A 17,988-nucleotide genomic window follows, 5' to 3' on the forward strand; every position below is an offset into this window, starting at 1 on the left:
TAAAACTGTTAGAGTTACCCACTAATCATGCACAACGTACATGAACCTATGCTAGCATGGTAAGTTCTAAATCTCAAGATCCACCGTCGCTTCACAAGAGATCAACACCCTATCTTATATATTCGTGACGCACATAAGACGAATACGCACAACCAATACTAGATATCATGCAATCATCACACACTAAAGTATTAAACAATTAACTAAAGAATTCCATAATAAATCCGTTGTAACCCCATGATCACGATTAGCCCATAACAGAACTCATCGCCATCATGGGTTCATATGAAATCATGATAAACAAACACAAGAAAATAATAACTAAACTAATTATATTAAAACAGAGTACGTCACAAGAGTAAATAAGTCAAAGCAAGAAAACTAGCATCCAACGTTACAACGAAACAAGAATCACAAGAATATATGCTTCCTCTTCGTTGCGGTGTGCTAAATCGGTCTTCTTCCTTATCTCCTTCGCTCCTTGCGTAAAACACAATCTAAAACATAATCTCCTTAATTACTCTCCATGAAAACGTCTCAAATCTACCTATATAATAGTCCCATAAAACCCAGATTACATAGAAGTTGGAAGCCACACAGAAGTAGAAGTCTAAAATAATTCAGCTTTTTTTCCCCGACCCTGCGCGGCCGCTCAGCATTTCTGCGCGGGTGCGCAGGCTGCTGCGCGGCCGCTCAGCATTGCTGCGCTGCTGCGCACCCGCTCAGCATTGCTGCGCGGGCGCGCAGGACCCTACTGGAAAAATTCCAAGCTTGCTCCATTTCTTCGCCGTAATCTGCCCATTCCTTTCCTCTCGCAATGGTGAACACATGCCAAGGCTTATTCTTGATGATTCCTCCCCCGAAATGCAACTAATACCCTGAAATGCATAAACACTAGAAAAACGCATTAAATACACAAAATACTTGATTTCAAGACACCAATTTAAGCCATTTTAAGACGTTCTAAGTGGTATAAAATGCCACTTATCACACCCCCAAACTTAAATCGATGCTTGTCCTCAAGCGTCACAGACTCAAAACAAATAAAAATATGCATGAATGCAATCTATATGAAAATGCAACGATCCCCCTTACTACAATTATCCAACCAAATTGTCACATCTCAACGAATGCAGTTAGACATCTAAAGATCAATAAACTCATGCAACCGGATAAACAGCCAGAAACGTGGTGTGTGCAAATGCTTAACAGATATGCTTCGGAACTAGACCAATTACTATGACTAGACTATCCTCAAGGCAATCCTACGATTATACAAAGAATAAAAATTCTAGGCACAAAGTGATATACAACACTACAAGAACTCTGGAGCTTACTACAGAATTGTGCTTTTTATTTACAACTCAAATACTTATTTGACCGTGCAATGAGTGAGGTCCACAAAAGACTTATACAATGGTATCCATGTAACAAGCGTTAGGTTAGCGGATCCCAGACTCTAAAAGCCTTAGGTCACTAGGCACAAAGTCCCCTAAGAACTTAATAACTCGAATACCAAAGAGCCCACTCTTGATCAATTATGCAAAAAATATATATTTGTTTTTTCATAACTTCTGAGCAAGTGCGTTTCGCTCTATCTTACTCAACCCTAGACTACTCGCAACATAAGCGAGCCGGCTACTAGCCATTTGACGCCTAGCCACAACTAGCAACAACTTCCATATTTTTTTCTCCAAAACAATTTTTCTTTTTCATGTTTTTATCACTAAGAACCTATAATCGAATTCTAAGCATAATAAATAGATTGACCTTGAAAACAACCAAATCATAACAACAATCTAGCCCTTACGCATTCTTTAAGACTCAGTGGATTTACATTTGTTTCTAGCATGCATATCAACCTACACAACTTAATATCACTTTAATGCTATCACTACACTCGCATCAATCTCACAATTCAGTCGATAAATCATTGCAAAAGGGATCATAGTAAATGCATGAGCTACATGACATTCATAAAAAAAACTATATGGCATAAATTATGCAACTATATGAACTAACTATCATGAATATGTAACTAAATGACACACACACAATATTCCTTTAACTACCACCCCCAAACTAAAAATCTTCACTGTCCTCAGTGAAAGTAGTAAAAAGGAACACAGGGTATACCTACTCGGAGTCATCATCATCACCCTCAGCGGGTGGAGTATCAGGCGGCGGGTATGCAGAGTCCTCACCAAAAACTGGCCACTGGATATCAGCACCAAGGCCTCGAAAAGCAGTCCCTAACGCAAGGGTGAGCTCCTGAGCAAACCTACTCTGCGTCTCATACATGGCATCCATCCGCCGTGAAAGCCTCCTATACTGGGCATCACCCATCCCAGCACCCTCCTGAGCTCTCGACGAACCAGCCTCACCACGCCCTGGCCTAGCCATAGTAGCACCTCGTGCTGGACGCCCTCCTGGAAGACGATAACCCAGCCCATGCTCCTCAGGCTCACCACCGGTCCACTCCTGCATCCCATTCAGAGTGCCAGAATCTATCGGAGCTGCTGGCAACTGCAACTGCTCATGAGCCGGCCAGTTCACTCCCACTGCTCGGCATAGCTTCGTAACTGTGGATGCATAAGGGATGTTCATATGCTTTGCTCCCCTCAAAAACTTCAGAATCCCTTGGTAGATAAACTCACCAAGATCCACATAGTATTCCTCATTCAGAATTCCCCACAACAGCTGTGCTCTCTCAACTGTGACCTCGTGTGCATGTGAAGAAGGCAAAATATTAGCACATATAAATGCATTCCATGCACGGGCATACCTGTTCATGGCGATCACCGGAAAGTGACGATACTCATTGTTGGCTGGACTGCGGTTCCAAACTGTGCCCGGTCGACAGAGAGTCGCACAAATCAAATCCAAGTCAAAATCCTCAGCAGTCTTTTCATTCCAGTTCTCTTCCTCGGGCTTCCTCTCTCACTGTCCAATCACACGGCGAATCGCCGCAGGATGATAATCAACCGTCAGCCCACGGACTACAGAAAACCCATTCTTTTCAGCCTTCGCGTTCGCGTAGAACTCGCGAACAACGCTCATCGGTACTGCTTCGGGTGACTCACAAAAAGCTATCCACCCCTTCTCTGCAATCATGGGCAACAACTCACCATCCCTCCCTAATGGTAAAAACCCCCTCTACTTCAGAATCGGCTTCCCCAACAGCCTAGTGTACTCCTCCTCCGCAGCTCTGTCAGTTAACCGAAGCCTTGCAGCAGTGCCCCTCGAAGAATCAGCAGTAGGAACTGTGCTGCTGCTGTCAATAGTGCGTGCTCTCTTGGGTGCCATTGATTCGTGAATAGCAGTGTGTAAGAACTGATTTTTGATGTTTATGAGAGGGTTTAAGTGTAGGAAGTTTTGTGGGAGATATGTAGGATAGGTGTATGTATATATATGGTGTGGATTAGATTAGAGTTTGGGAAGTAAGGGATAAAATCATGGGGTAGTGGGAACAATTCGTGGGTTTATGGGCTAAAACTGTTTTTGTGTTTTTATATATATATTTTTTTTTCTGAACTGCAAAAAATTTTCTGGAACTCGACCCCTGCGCGGCCGCTCAGCATTTCTGCGCGGGCGCGCAGCAAGCTGCGCGGCCGCTCAGCCTAGCTGCGCGGGCGCGCAGAGGGTCTCTGGAATTTTTTTTTTCAGCCCCTGTTTTCTGATTTTTTTTGTGTTTTTGGATAGATTATCAACTTCTAAGGGTTCCTGTAACAACAATTCATGGGTTGCCTCCCACGCAGCGCTTTTTTTCGTCATTAGCTTGACGTTCCGTACCTTTCTCAAGTAGTCAACAAAATGGCACTAACCACCTCTCAGCTTGCCATGTCCCCATAGTAGTGCTTCAACCGCTGACCGTTAACCTTGAATGCTTGGTCCGAATCATTCTCAAAAATTTCCACCGCTCCATGTGGAAACACATTTTTGACAATAAAAGGTCCAGACCACCTTGATTTCAACTTCCCAGGAAAAAGTCGGAGCCGAGAGTTGAACAAAAGAACTTGTTGCCCTGGTACAAATAACTTAGGATGTAGCTTCCTATCGTGCCACCTCTTCACCTTTTCCTTATACATTTTGTTATTCTCGTACGCTTGAAGTCGAAATTCATCAAGTTCATTAAGCTGAAGCATTCTTTTCTTACCAGCTGCATCTAAATCCAGGTTCAATTTCTTCAATGCCCAGTAGGCCTTATGCTCAAGCTCCGCTGGTAGATGACATCCCTTACCGTACACCAACTGAAACGGTGACATCCCTAGTGGAGTTTTGTATGCTGTTCTGTAAGCCCAAACAGCTTCATCGAGCTTTAAAGACCAATCCTTCCTTGACGGACAAACAACCTTCTCTAGAATGCGCTTTATCTCTCTGTTAGACACTTCCGCTTGACCATTTGTTTACGGATGATAGGCAGTAGCTACTCGATGATTCACATTATAACGCTGCATCATAGAAGTGAACTTACGGTTGCAAAAATGCGATCCTTCATCACTTATGATTACCCGAGGCGTTCCAAACCTTGTGAAAATTTGCTTATGAAGAAAATTTAGTACTACCTTTGCATCATTTGTCGGTAAAGCTTTAACTTCGACCCATTTTGAGACATAATCGACTGCCAGCAAGATGTACTGATTATTGCAAGATGAGATAAAAGGCCCCATGAAATCGATTCCCCACACATCAAAGACCTCGACTTCAAGCATCACATTTAATGGCATCTCATCCTTCCTTGACAAATTTCCCACTCTTTGGCAACGATCACACCTTAAAACAAACTGATGAGCATCCTTGAACAAAGTAGGCCAGAAAAAACCTGCTTGCAGAATACGAGCTGCCGTCTTCTCACCTCCATAGTGTCCACCATAAACCGTGGAATGGCAGTCTCATAATATCCCCTCCGTCTCACAGAACGGGATACATCTCCTGATGATCTGGTCAGCTCCCTGCCTAAACAAATATGGTTCATCCCACATATACCACTTCACCTCATGCAGAAACTTCTTCTTTTGCGCGGATGTCAAATTAAGAGGCATTATATTGCTGACAAGATAGTTTACAATATCTGCAAACCATGGTTCTTCCTCCTGAATTGCAAACAACTGCTCATCCGGAAAAGATTCATTGATTAACGTCCTATCTTGTGAAGTAGAATCGGGATTCTCCAACCTAGAGAGATGGTCAGCTACTTGATTCTCGGTACCTTTTCTATCTTTGATCTCTAACTCAAATTCCTGAAGTAAAAGAACCCAACGAATGAGTCTCGGCTTCGAATCCTTCCTAGAAACCAAATAGCGAATAGCTGCATGATCAGTGAATACTGTTACTTTCGTACCAAGCAGATAAGATCGAAATTTCTCAAAGCCAAAGACTATAGACAAAAGCTCCTTCTCAGTAGTGGTGTAGTTCAATTGGGCACCATTTAAAGTCTTACTCGCATAGTAGACCACATGGAAGAGATTTTTCTTGCGCTGTCCCAGAACTGCACCTACCGCATAATCACTCGCATCACACATCATCTCAAACGGTTCTGTCCAATCTGGTGCTGTAATAACTGGTGCAGTGATCAAACTCTTCTTGAGAGTCTCGAATGCTGCCAAACATTCATCATATGAGTGTCCAAAGATGGAGAAGTCATCCATGAACACTTCGACGTTATTTCCAATCATGTCAGAGAATATAGCCATCATACATCTCTGAAAGGTGGCCGGGGCGCCACATAACCCAAACGAAACTCTACGAAAAGCAAATGTGCCAAATGGACAAGTGAAGGTAGTCTTTTCCTGATCCTCTGGTGCAATACAAATTTGATTATACCCGGAATAACCATCCAGAAGACAAAAATACTCATGTCCCGCCAATTTGTCAAGCATTTGATCAATAAATGGAAGAGGAAAGTGATTCTTCCTTGTGGCTTTGTTCAATTTCCTATAATCCATGCATACTCTCCATCCTGTAACTGTTCGAATAGGGATGAGCTCATTCTTTTCATTTGCGACCACAGTGATACCTCCTTTCTTAGGTACACATTGTACGGGGCTCACCCACGAGCTGTCAGAAATAGGATAAATGATGCCTGCATCTAGCCATTTCAAAATTTCTTTCTTCACCACCTCCTTCATGATAAGATTCAGTCTTCGTTGCTGTTCCACAGTTGGCTTACTACCTTCCTCTAGCAGAATTTTATGCATACAATATGAAGGACTTATCCCCTTGATATCTGCTATGGTCCATCCTATAGCCGATTTGAATTCTCTCAAAATCCTTAAGAGCTTGTCTTCCTCACTACCTGAAAGGTCAGCTGAAATAATAACAGGTAACGTAGATGAATCACCTAAAAAAGCATACCTCAAGTGTTCAGGTAGTGGTTTGAGCTCCAAGGTAGGTGCTTCCTCTATTGATGGTTTGAGCTTCCCTTCAGCATTCTTAAGGTCAGAAGTACCAAGAGATTCAAATGGTATGTCCAGCTTTCGCTTCCAGGGAGAAGCGTTCAGATATTGTAATTGCTCGTTGCTATCTTCATCATCACTGTCAAATTCCCCCACTAAGGCCTTTTCCAATGCATCAGACATTAGCATGTGCTCGAGTTCCGAAGTAACCGCGGAATCAATCACATCCACTTTTAAGCACTCCTCATCTTCTGTAGGGAATTTCATTGCCTTGAATACGTTGAAGGTCACATCCTGATCTTGGACCCGCATAGTAAGTTCCCCTTTTTGTACATCTATCAAGGTACGGCCAGTAGCCAAGAAAGGCCTCCCCAAGATTATGGGAATCTTCTTATCTTCCTCAAAATCCAGAATAACAAAATCTGCTGGAAAGAAGAGCTTATCCACCTTGACGAGCACATCCTCAACTATGCCTCTTGGGTAAGTAATGGAACGGTCCGCCAATTGTAGCGACATGTATGTGGGTTTTGGATCAGGCAGATCCAGCTTTTTAAAGATCGACAAGGGCATCAGATTAATGCTTGTGCCCAAATCACAAAGGCACTTGTCAAAAGTTAGATTGCCAATGGTGCAAGGAATGGTGAAGCTTCCTGGATCTTTCAGTTTTGGTGGTAACTTTTGTTGCAGAATAGCGCTGCATTCTTCTGTGAGAGCAACGGTTTCAAGGTCATCCAGTTTCACCTTTCTTGAAAGAATAGTCTTCATAAACTTCGCATAACTAGGCATTTGTTCCAGAGCCTCAGCGAAAGGTATATTGATGTGAAGTTTCTTGAACACCTCCAGAAACTTCCCGAACTGTCTATCCAGCTTTTGTTGCTGCAATCTCTTAGGAAAAGGTGGTGGAGGATAGAGCTGTTTCTCCCCTGTATTAGCCTCAGGAAGAGTGTGTTCAACAGTAGTCTTCCTTGGTTCCGCCGCTTTCTCCTTTTGCTTAGATTCTTCATCTCTAACTTCAGCTTCGACTTCTTTTGCCTTTTCAGCATCAGCTACTTTCCCAGACCTTAAGGTAATAGCCTTGACTTGCTCTTTAGCTTCCTTCCTGCCTGGTACTTCCGTGTCATTGGGAAGAGTGCCAGGTTGATGATTGAGCACTGCATTGGCTAATTGACCGATTTGATTTTCCAAGGTCTTGATAGAAATCGCCTAACTCTTGCACAACAGCTTAAGTTCCTCAAAATCAGCACTAGTAGGTGCAGCTGCACTTCCCTGTTGAGGATATGATTGCCTTGTAGCATACTGCTGTGGTTGCTGGAATCCAGGTGGGTTAAACTGTTTACTCACCCCTTGCTGATATGGTGGCTGAATAGCATTCTGATTATTCCCCCAGTTGAAATTTGGATGATTTCTGTTATTAGGATGATAGGTCGCTGGCACAGGCTGCTGTTGTCGCTGATAATTATTCACATACTGAACAGATTCGTTGATAAGAGAACACTGATCCGTAGCATGAGAACCTGCACAAAGCTCACAAACCATAGCTATTTGATTAACTCCATACGTAGCCAGAGAATCAACCTTTATTGATAGCGCTTGGAGCTGGGCTGCAATAGCGGTGGCTGCATCAACTTCCAGAATACCTTCTACCTTGCCTGACGTCATCCTCTGAGTTGGGTTTTGATGCTCATTTGCAGCCATCGTCTCTATAAGATTATACGCCTCAGTATAGCTTTTAGCCCATAAGGCGCCTCCAGCTGCTGCATCGAGCATGGGCCGAGATTGGGCCCCCAAACCATTATAAAAACCAGTGATTACCATCCAATCCGGCATTCCATGATGTGGACATTTTCTCAACATTTCCTTGTAGCGTTCCCAAGCCTCGCACATAGATTCTGTAGGTTGCTGCGCAAACTGAGTAAGAGCACTCCTCATAGCAGCAGTCTTTGCCATTGGATAAAACTTCAACAGAAACTTTTGTGCAAGATCTTGCCACGTAGTGATGGACCCAGCTGGTTCAGAATGTAACCAGTCTTTAGCCTTATCCCTCAGTGAGAATGGGAAAAGCCTCAACTTGATAGCCTCATCAGTCATGCCATTATACTTAAAAGTGCTGCAGATCTCGATAAAATTTCTTATGTGCATGTTGGGGTCTTCAGTTGCCGCTCCTCCAAAAGAAACAGAATTCTGCACCATCTGAATAGTGCCCGGCTTGATTTCAAAGGTGTTAGCTTGAATAGCCGGATGAAGGATGCTTGACTGAATATCATCAATTTTAGGCCGAGAAAAATCCATAAGAGCTGGATCAGCTTGAACAATACGATCTCCCATGTTTACTGGTTCTTTCTGCTCAGTTCCTGAATCCGAATCCTTAAAATCTAACTTCTCCGGAGTATCAAGAACTTCGTCTGTCTCCTCAGTTGTATCTAAAGTCCTCTTACGAGCACGAGAACGAGTTTGCATAAACGCTTGCTAAAGTACCTGAAACACAACCGAAAAGAGTAAGTAACTACTACGTCCTAATCACTGAGTCCTAATGACCAATGATGGTAAGTACATAAACTAAACAAATACGCCGAGTCCCCGGCAGCGGCGCCAAAAACTTGTTAGGGCGAAAACACGCACTAATATTCACGCAAGTATACGCGTTCGCAAGTAATATAGAATACTTTCTAGTTCGCTCCCTCAGAGACTCAGACTAAATTATTGTCTAATTAAACTCACTCACCAATGTATGATTACTTCTCAATGTCAAGATAATAACACTTAAAATTGTTGATCAAATATTAACTATAATTAACTACTTAACTAACCACTTAACTAACACTTCAAATTATCAATAATAAAACACTCATGAGATCACAACTTCATTATTACTTCCTTCTATAGCCATTGTTATTACCTTTAGCATGTGACAGTGATGACATTAATCGAATAACACGAAACTGATAAAAGCCAACTTTCATTGTACTAATACCATTCTACCAAGCATCCACAATTAAGATAGAAGTTGAATAGTCATCAATTATGTTGAGTTCCTATATGTCTACAGAAATTGACAACACAACGATTTAAGCACAAGTTATTCCTTTTGATTACATAGGGCAAATAAAACTGTTAGAGTTACCCACTAATCATGCACAACGTACATGAACCTATGCTAGCATGGTAAGTTCTAAATCTCAAGATCCACCGTCGCTTCACAAGAGATCAACACCCTATCTTATATGTTCGCGACGCACATAAGACGAATACGCACAACCAATACTAGATATCATGCAATCATCACACACTAAAGTATTAAACAATTAACTAAAGAATTCCATAATAAATCCGTTGTAACCCCATGATCACGATTAGCCCATAACAGAACTCATCGCCATCATGGGTTCATATGAAATCATGATAAACAAACACAAGAAAATAATAACTAAACTAATTATATTAAAACAGAGTATGTCACAAGAGTAAATAAGTCAAAGCAAGAAAACTAGCATCCAACATTACAACAAAACAAGAATCACAAGAATATATGCTTCCTCTTCGTTGCGGTGTGCTAAATCGGTCTTCTTCCTTATCTCCTTCGCTCCTTGCGTAAAACACAATCTAAAACATAATCTCCTTAATTACTCTCCATGAAAACGTCTCAAATCTACCTATATAATAGTCCCATAAAACCCAGATTACATAGAAGTTGGAAGCCACACAGAAGTAGAAGTCTAAAATAATTCAGCTTTTTTCCCCGACCCTGCGCGGCCGCTCAGCATTTCTGCGCGGGCGCGCAGGCTGCTGCGCGACCACTCAGCATTGCTGTGCGGGCGCGCAGGACCCTACTGGAAAAATTCCAAGCTTGCTCCGTTTCTTCGCCATAATCTGCCCATTCCTTTCCTCTCGCAATGGTGAACACATGCCAAGGCTTATTCTTGATGATTCCTCCCCCGAAATGCAACTAATACCCTGAAATGCATAAACACTAAAAAAACGCATTAAATACACAAAATACTTGATTTCAAGACACCAATTTAAGCCATTTTAAGACGTTCTAAGTGGTATAAAATGCCACTTATCAGTAAGTGCTTGTGAGAGTCCACCAGGGTCTGGATATCAGCCTGTTGACTTGCTACCATTTCTGTGAGTTGGGAGACTTGAGATGTTAAAGACTCATTTGCTGACTGAAGAGTAGAAACTTGACTTTGAAGAGCTTGAATCTGTAAGTTTGTTGACGTAGAGATGGGTTGTTGAGAACTTGAAGGAAGAGAGATACCAAAGGTGTCTTGCACAGCCTGTTTGATACCCTCTATGAGAAGTGCTGAAGGCTCATATCTGCTTTGGTGGAGCTGATTCAACATGAGTTTTGTATCATTGGAACTTGCAATATGTTGTTGAACCACCTCATGAAAAGCTATAAAAGATTGTCTGAGATTTTTGACATATTTTTCCACAGAAGTCATATCAAATCTTACCATATGGTCAGCAAAATGTTGGAATTTAGAAGTGATCTTGACTTGAGAAGGAATAATCTCATCCATCTTTTCTCTTACCAGCTTTCTGATCTTATCTTGATGATTAGTCAATGTTAATTCTAGAGCTTTACGAAATAGGTGAAAAGCTTTGAGTTGAGCCTTGTGAACCTCATTAACTGCATCATAGACTTCCTCGGGAGTTAAGGCTTTTACATTGCTTCCCAGTATGGTCAAATAGTCTTCCCTGAATTTGGCCAAAACATCAACCATCTCAAGACTGTAGTCTTTGTTCAGCCAAACATCACAGTTTCCATCATGTTCAGCTTCATTAACAATTTTAGCTTGTTGTTCGTGTACCTCTGTCTGATATGTGAGCATTATGGCCTGATAATCCTGGTTGGACATATCTGAAGTTAGCAGCTGTTGAGAGATTTGAGCAAGTCCAGACATCTGATCAACTAGAAGATCATCTACAATAGTTGGTTGAGCTTTAGATTCCTGTAACCATTGGGAGATGAGGTGTGTTTTTTGTGGTTGAGAAGTAGAGGGTTGGTATGTTGGGTTGGAACCACCTGTGACTGAAGTCACAGTTTGGCTCATAGATTGCTCTGTGGTTTTAATAGTTTGTTGTTCCTCACTTGTGGTGGGAACCTCCATTGGGATTGGATGGGAGTTAGCTAGGTTATTGTCATGTACTCTAGCCTCAAACCCTTGCTCATTTTGTAGTGAGCTTGCACTTGAATGTTCTAAACTTGCCTCCCCTATAGTAGGATCATTGGAAATTAAACTCCTAGCTTCAACTGTGAGAGCAATCTCAGCTAGGGTTGTAAAGGGAGTTATTCCTACAAGAGGAACCTCCAGTTAAATTGGAGAGGATTTAGATAGCTCCCCCTCAGGAGTACTACCCTTAAACCTAGCAACCCGTGAAGGTTGATTTGCATGTGAAGGTGCATTTGTATCTATCACAGGGTCTTCAGTGTAAACTGATGAAACCCTTGTGTTTGTCTTTGTGTTTGTGTCATCAAGGTCTACCCCATCATGTAGCCTCTCACCAACTAAATGTGGTTCCTGGGTGGCGAACACAGTTTCTTAAACCATGTTACTTGATGTTGGAAAATTTTGAGAACCAGATTCAAGAGTTTCATTGTAGGAAGAAGAAATTTAAGAAATAAGATTTTGAATGTCGGAATTGAGTTTTGGCAGCTCCCCCTGAGTGAATGAGGGATCTTTAAGAGATGTGCTCTCCTTGTGTGTGCCATCCTTATTTCTCCTTCTATGCACTTGAACTTGTTCAAGTGTTTGTGTAGACTCTATACAGGATGCACTAGGGAGAGTGCTCTTTTCAATAGAGACACCCTGTTGAGAGGATGCCCCTAAAGTCTGTTTTTGTCCCTCTTTTTCAACTACACCCTTTTGAGAGGATGCAGAGGTGGTTTGAGTGGTTAACTCGGTTTATTTAGCCTTCTTAGACTTTTTGACCAAGGGTGACTCGGGTTCTGTGTGTCCTCACCACTCTCATTTATGATTGACAGGTTTGCTTACTTTCTCTTCTTTTTACTCACTTCACCCTTTTAAGAGGATAAAGTGGTTGGTTTCCTAGCTTCTAGTGGTACATAAGGAATGGTCTCATCTTGGGAAGGCCCATGTTGGTTGTTCTGTGTTTGTACTTCCACAGAGATAGGAGCCATAGTTGTACTAAGTTCAATATTGGATCTCATGTCAGGCATATGGTAAGGGTAAGTCTTAAATCTCTCCAACCTTAAGACTCACACTTACCTTGTTCTTTATAGTAAGTGAACCAAATAAGATTTTGAACACTTGCTTATAATTGCCCATTTTTGTCCTATCTATACCCTCAAGTAAATGAATGTCTACAACTTTATGGATTAAAGTAAACATTATAAACCTAGGAAAGAAAATTTCCTTACCTCTTGAAGATAAATACATAGTTAGCCTTGTGCTGAGCTCCTGCAGAATTAACATCCCCACATTGATGTGTCTGTTGTGAGCCATGAAGAATACCAGCTTCTGAACTACACTAGAAATGTTATCATACCCTGTCTTCCTACATTTGAATGCTCTCACAATGGAGTCAAACAGGAATGACCATTCCTTCCTCAGATTCTTCTTGTTGAGACTGGCCATGTTGATCCTTTTACTGTAGTTGATGAAATCCATGAATTCAGCTAATTCATCTTGAGTTGGAACCTCCATCAGATTTTTAGTAGGAATCCCCAAGGCCATGTTCACATCCATTTCAGAAAATTCCATTTGTTGACCCTTGATAGAGCAGTTAACCACCTTGGAAGTAGTTTGGTTCTCATGCACTACTATCCTTATCACAGCTATATTCCAGAAATCCCCTAGAACATCCAAGTACAGTACTAGATTAGCTGTTAAAGCACCTGCAAATTAAGTTTTGGAGAGAAACTTCACAAAACTCTTGAAAGTATCAGGAGCCCGGTTTGTATCAGTAAAAGCCAGGTAATTGGTGCCCTCATTTGGAATGAAAGGTGTAACTGTGTTTGAGGCCATTAAAATAGTCTGAATTTGAGTGGGTAAGAAAAAGTAGAGAGAAAGAGTTTGAAACGAGAGAGAATGCTTAAGAATTAGAAAACTTAGGTCACTTGAAGATCTCGAAAGCGTAAAGAGGTGTATGTAGAGATGTCTGAGTATTTATAGTAAAAGATAAATGACTTATCGAGAACTGAAAATAAATGTTTGGAATTTAATTATCGAGAAGTCATATTGAGAAAATAGATACATATCGATATGTCATTTTCCTGACTCTTATCGAGAACTAGAAAATAACTTATCGAGATGTCAAATAAATACCCAGTTTGTCCTGAATGGACTGAATTATTTCCAATTTTTATTTGAATAAATCAAAATAAAATCAGAATGATTTTGTCAAAAGTATTTTACCAAAATAATTTAATAAATTATCTCTGTTCTGATTTTATTGATAAGTCTAAAATAATACTTTTAGAGAACTCTGTGAGTTAACACTTGTAGATAACTCTACAAAGACTTATCGATAAGTCATAATGAACCTTATCGAGAAGTCCCTCGAGAAGTCAGATGTCACACCCCCAAATTAAACAGCAAAATAAATATAGCTATTACAAAATATTAAGGAAAGAATACACAACCAACTCCAAGATCTTACAGTTTAGGGTTTGGAACAGCCCAACACTACCAACTATTACACCTGATTACAATTACCGAGTCCTCACACAAACTATTATTACTTATTCTACCTGAGCTCGAACATAAGCATCAGCATCACAGGTCTTACGGGCAGTCTGCTTGAATCTAACCATAGCTGCTAGCTGTAATATCAGGGTAAAGCAAGAAGTGAGCCAAATGCTCAACAAGTGCTAACAGTACGATACAAACATAAATCGAGATATACCTTTAAGAATGACAATGGAAAGACATAACCAATGATAACGAGAGATAAATCTATGTGAGATGGCATCGTTTTGCTTGTATCAAACAATTTTAAAATCATGTCTTAATCAAAATCATTTTATGACGCTACGGATTACAGCCGGTGATCAGCCGCGAAGTAATCCCGAACCTCGCTGGGTTCTAAAACATTAACGGGAATCCCTAGGCAACTTTTAAGCCTAATATAAGTGTGGAAAGGACTCGCGTCTCTGTCCAGATCCACTATTCAAGGAAATATTTATCCCCCTTTGGGATTGAAAACCCATATTTTATTTATTTCAAAAACTGATGCCGAATTATAACAAAATATCTTTTAACAGTAAACATTTTTTTTTATTAAGGGATTATAGATCAACTCGAAACACGAGAAATATGGTACTAAATCTCAGGGCCACGATTCACAAAACTATACTCTATTAGGGTATCTAAATGGTTGTCATGTATCAAGGTTTGGACAAGGGAATTTAGTGAGGCTATCGGATATTATGAAAGGTAGTGCCAAATTGGGCTTAAAGCAGTGGATTCTCGTCAAGGTACAGGTGTTGGATCATTAAGAAGATAAGCTTCATGAATACTATGGGTGTTAAGGTATGGAGAAATGATTCTTTAGCTCAGGATATATCAGAGTTGTCAAGCTTTAGGATAAGAAAGAGGGGTATTAATCAATGAGGGATCACTTTGATAAGTTTCTGACTTTCAGGGTTCAAGGTAAGGTTCTATAGGGATTCAAGTATCAGGATGAGATATCAATACTTAGGAATCATCAGCATGTTAATCAAGAGGATCAATCAAGTAATATATCAACTCTTCATTTTATCATGGCATTTAACTATCATGAAAAGGCTTTTGAACTACTTGCAATACATACTCGAGGGTTCATGGCATTTCTATATAATCCAAAGATAAAGAAAAGATATGCTTGATTTAAAACATACCAAATGACTCAAGATAATTGCATTGATATATATGAACTGTTTACAGTAAATACGAAGGTCAAGTTGAATCACTTGCCTTGAGAAAGGCTGGTCTGGTCTGACTGGTAGGAGCAACAACTGGAGCTTCACTCGACCTTTATGGAAAGTTTTCCCTCGTCTCGAGATCCTACATAAATAATAATCCTCATTATAATATATTCTCACTAACTTAACCTATTTACAACCTGAATTTAAACACGGATGGCACTTAGGCCTATACGCACTTAATTTTTTATTCACTTTTAAATTACAAAAGTACACACATAGCCACATATTCACATATCATATATTAACGCCAAATAACACCATATATACCATAATGCAACACTAGGCTTGGATGATCTCGACTCACATCTTAAGTCACTTGGTCGCTAAACTTGACAAGGTCTTCTAATTTTGGCTTCCTAACTCGATGTGCCTTTCCTAAATTATCCAAAACCTATTGACCCTCACTTGTGCCTTTTGCTCTACTGACCTTATAGTATCTTACAACTATGGTGGTCGACCTAATACTCACTTCTAAGTGTTCTAATACTCACTGGTGCAAATTTCAGAATGACAACTATAGTTTCTTGAGTGCATTAGACACTCTTAAACTACAAGTTTTCCTTCAAAAATTTTACACAAGACTCTCCTGAACTAAGGGTATCTCACAAACTTGAGGTGGCTCAAGGGCCTGGCTTGGGCCTTCTTGGGCCTAAGCTAAAATTCCAAGGTTCCCCTGTTTTTCTGGGCAGAAAATGCCCTGACTTGAATTAACTTGTGACACATGGTTCTAACATATATACTATGAACTATGGTTGGAAAAACTTCTCTGACACTCCATCTAACTAAGGCCCAACAGGGCCTAATGAGGGCCTACCCTTGACATGGTCAAATCTTCCTATTTTTAAGTTGCAACACAACTGTCCCCTGCTGGACAGATTTTGTTATTCTACTTGGGCACCTAACCAAATGACATGCAAACCTCCAACCAACTCCTAAAACCTTTTATATACTCCCAATACTAACTTCTGGTAGCTTGGGCCTCAAAGTGCACATCAATGACAAGGTCAAAACTCACTCTAAACCTCAGGGTACTAAACTGATATTCTGCAGAAACTATAACTCTCCTTTTCCAAGGTTTTTGACTTGACAAACTCAACTAACAACAACTCAATACTTAAACCAAGACTTATACATGGTAATCTACTGAACTAACTCCCTTATTCTCAAAATACCCTTGGGTGAGATCATCCTTACCTAAGGTACAATTATGGCAAAACAAAAGAAGCTACACTTCACAACTCACAAATCTTCATGCTTTTGTAACAACAAGGTATATATTTTTTTTTATAAAAGATAACCCCGAATTATTACCATGCAACAAGAAGCATAAATCAATATTAACACATTATTCCTACTTAAATTAAGGCTCTCTAACAAAATCTTTCCAAATGATCAAAATCTACAACAAACTAAGAGAATTCCACATGCATGCATGCCTTCGGGTTTTTCAATCCAAAACAACACATTTTCTACATATGTTCTATCATAAAATTGACATGCAAGCCTAGCATAAGATATACCTAGATGATCAATTAGCATGCAAGGAGTTTTATCAAATTTTCACCACAAAATTCAAGTCATTATCACATAAACATGCAAAAATTGAACAAAACAACAAGAATGATCTCAAGGACCATTCATTCGGTTCCCATATGGTCATGGCCGAATGAATTGGAAGGAAATGGCCATTTAATCATCAAGAGTTTCCTTCTCAAGACTTGGCACTTATCAATTCCTTGTAGTCCTCTCAAAAACAACCTTAAATCCATAAGAATCAAGATTGTATTTGGAGTTTCACTAAAACCTTTACATGCAACCTTTTAAACTTAAACTTTCTACTCAAAACTCTTTGAAACAGAGTGATCATGGTATGGGAAGTAACATTTACTTGTGTAAAGAGTGGAAGCTTGGTTGAGGATTGAAGAAAAAAAAATGGGGAGGGGGTTTCGGCTTTTAGCCGAGAGTGAGAGGGGAGAGCCGAGAGGAGGGGAAAAAGAAGGAGGGAGGTGTGGAATGGTGGAGTGAAAAATGAAGTGGTAATCATATTTGTTTGGTTTTTATGCTTTTGATTTGACCCCAAGTGAGTGGATTTAAGAAATGACACAAGTATCCTTCTAGCTAAAGTTAGGTAGATTTGCATGCAAGGACAAAGTGATAACTTGGTTAGTAGAATGAAAGTGAGTGGGGTTGGAAATGTCTTCCTTGCCCCTTAGCTAAATGGAAGAGTATTTGCATGCAAGGATAGCTATGTAATTTGCTAATTATAACAAATAAAATTTGTAAATATTTATTTTTATAAAATAAAATACAAGTTCAAAAATTATAAAATTTATACCATAAAATAACTTGGATTTTTAGAGACTTTTTAAAATCATTTTCACAATTTGTGAACAAAATACTTTTTAAAAGAAAATTTTCCAAGGCTTAGAATATTCCTTATAAATCAAGAATAAAGAAATTAAAATAAACTCTTGCTTTGAAAAATCATATACTACATGAAGCAAATTTATAGTGCAAAAATTTTCACTCACACAAACGTACAATCATTGAATATATTTTATTCGGCTTTATTATTATACCAAATCCACAAATAATATTACACGAAAGTACCGATCGTAACATCCTCTCCCCCTTAAGGGATTCTGTCCCCAGAATCTAAGA

The 17,988-nt window shown here is 40.0% G+C and overlaps 1 non-coding gene across 1 annotated transcript; it reads left to right on the forward strand.

Annotated features, from left to right (window-relative positions):
* The first annotated feature begins 8,220 nt into the window (after positions 1–8,220).
* On the forward strand, positions 8,221–8,327 carry LOC141722339 (small nucleolar RNA R71). Its single transcript, XR_012575359.1, has one exon. It is a non-coding gene; the product is annotated as a small nucleolar RNA R71 (small nucleolar RNA).
* Positions 8,328–17,988: the final 9,661 nt, after the last annotated feature.

Source organism: Apium graveolens, chromosome 4, assembly GCF_009905375.1.
Source record: "Apium graveolens cultivar Ventura chromosome 4, ASM990537v1, whole genome shotgun sequence".
Lineage (NCBI taxonomy): Eukaryota > Viridiplantae > Streptophyta > Magnoliopsida > Apiales > Apiaceae > Apium > Apium graveolens.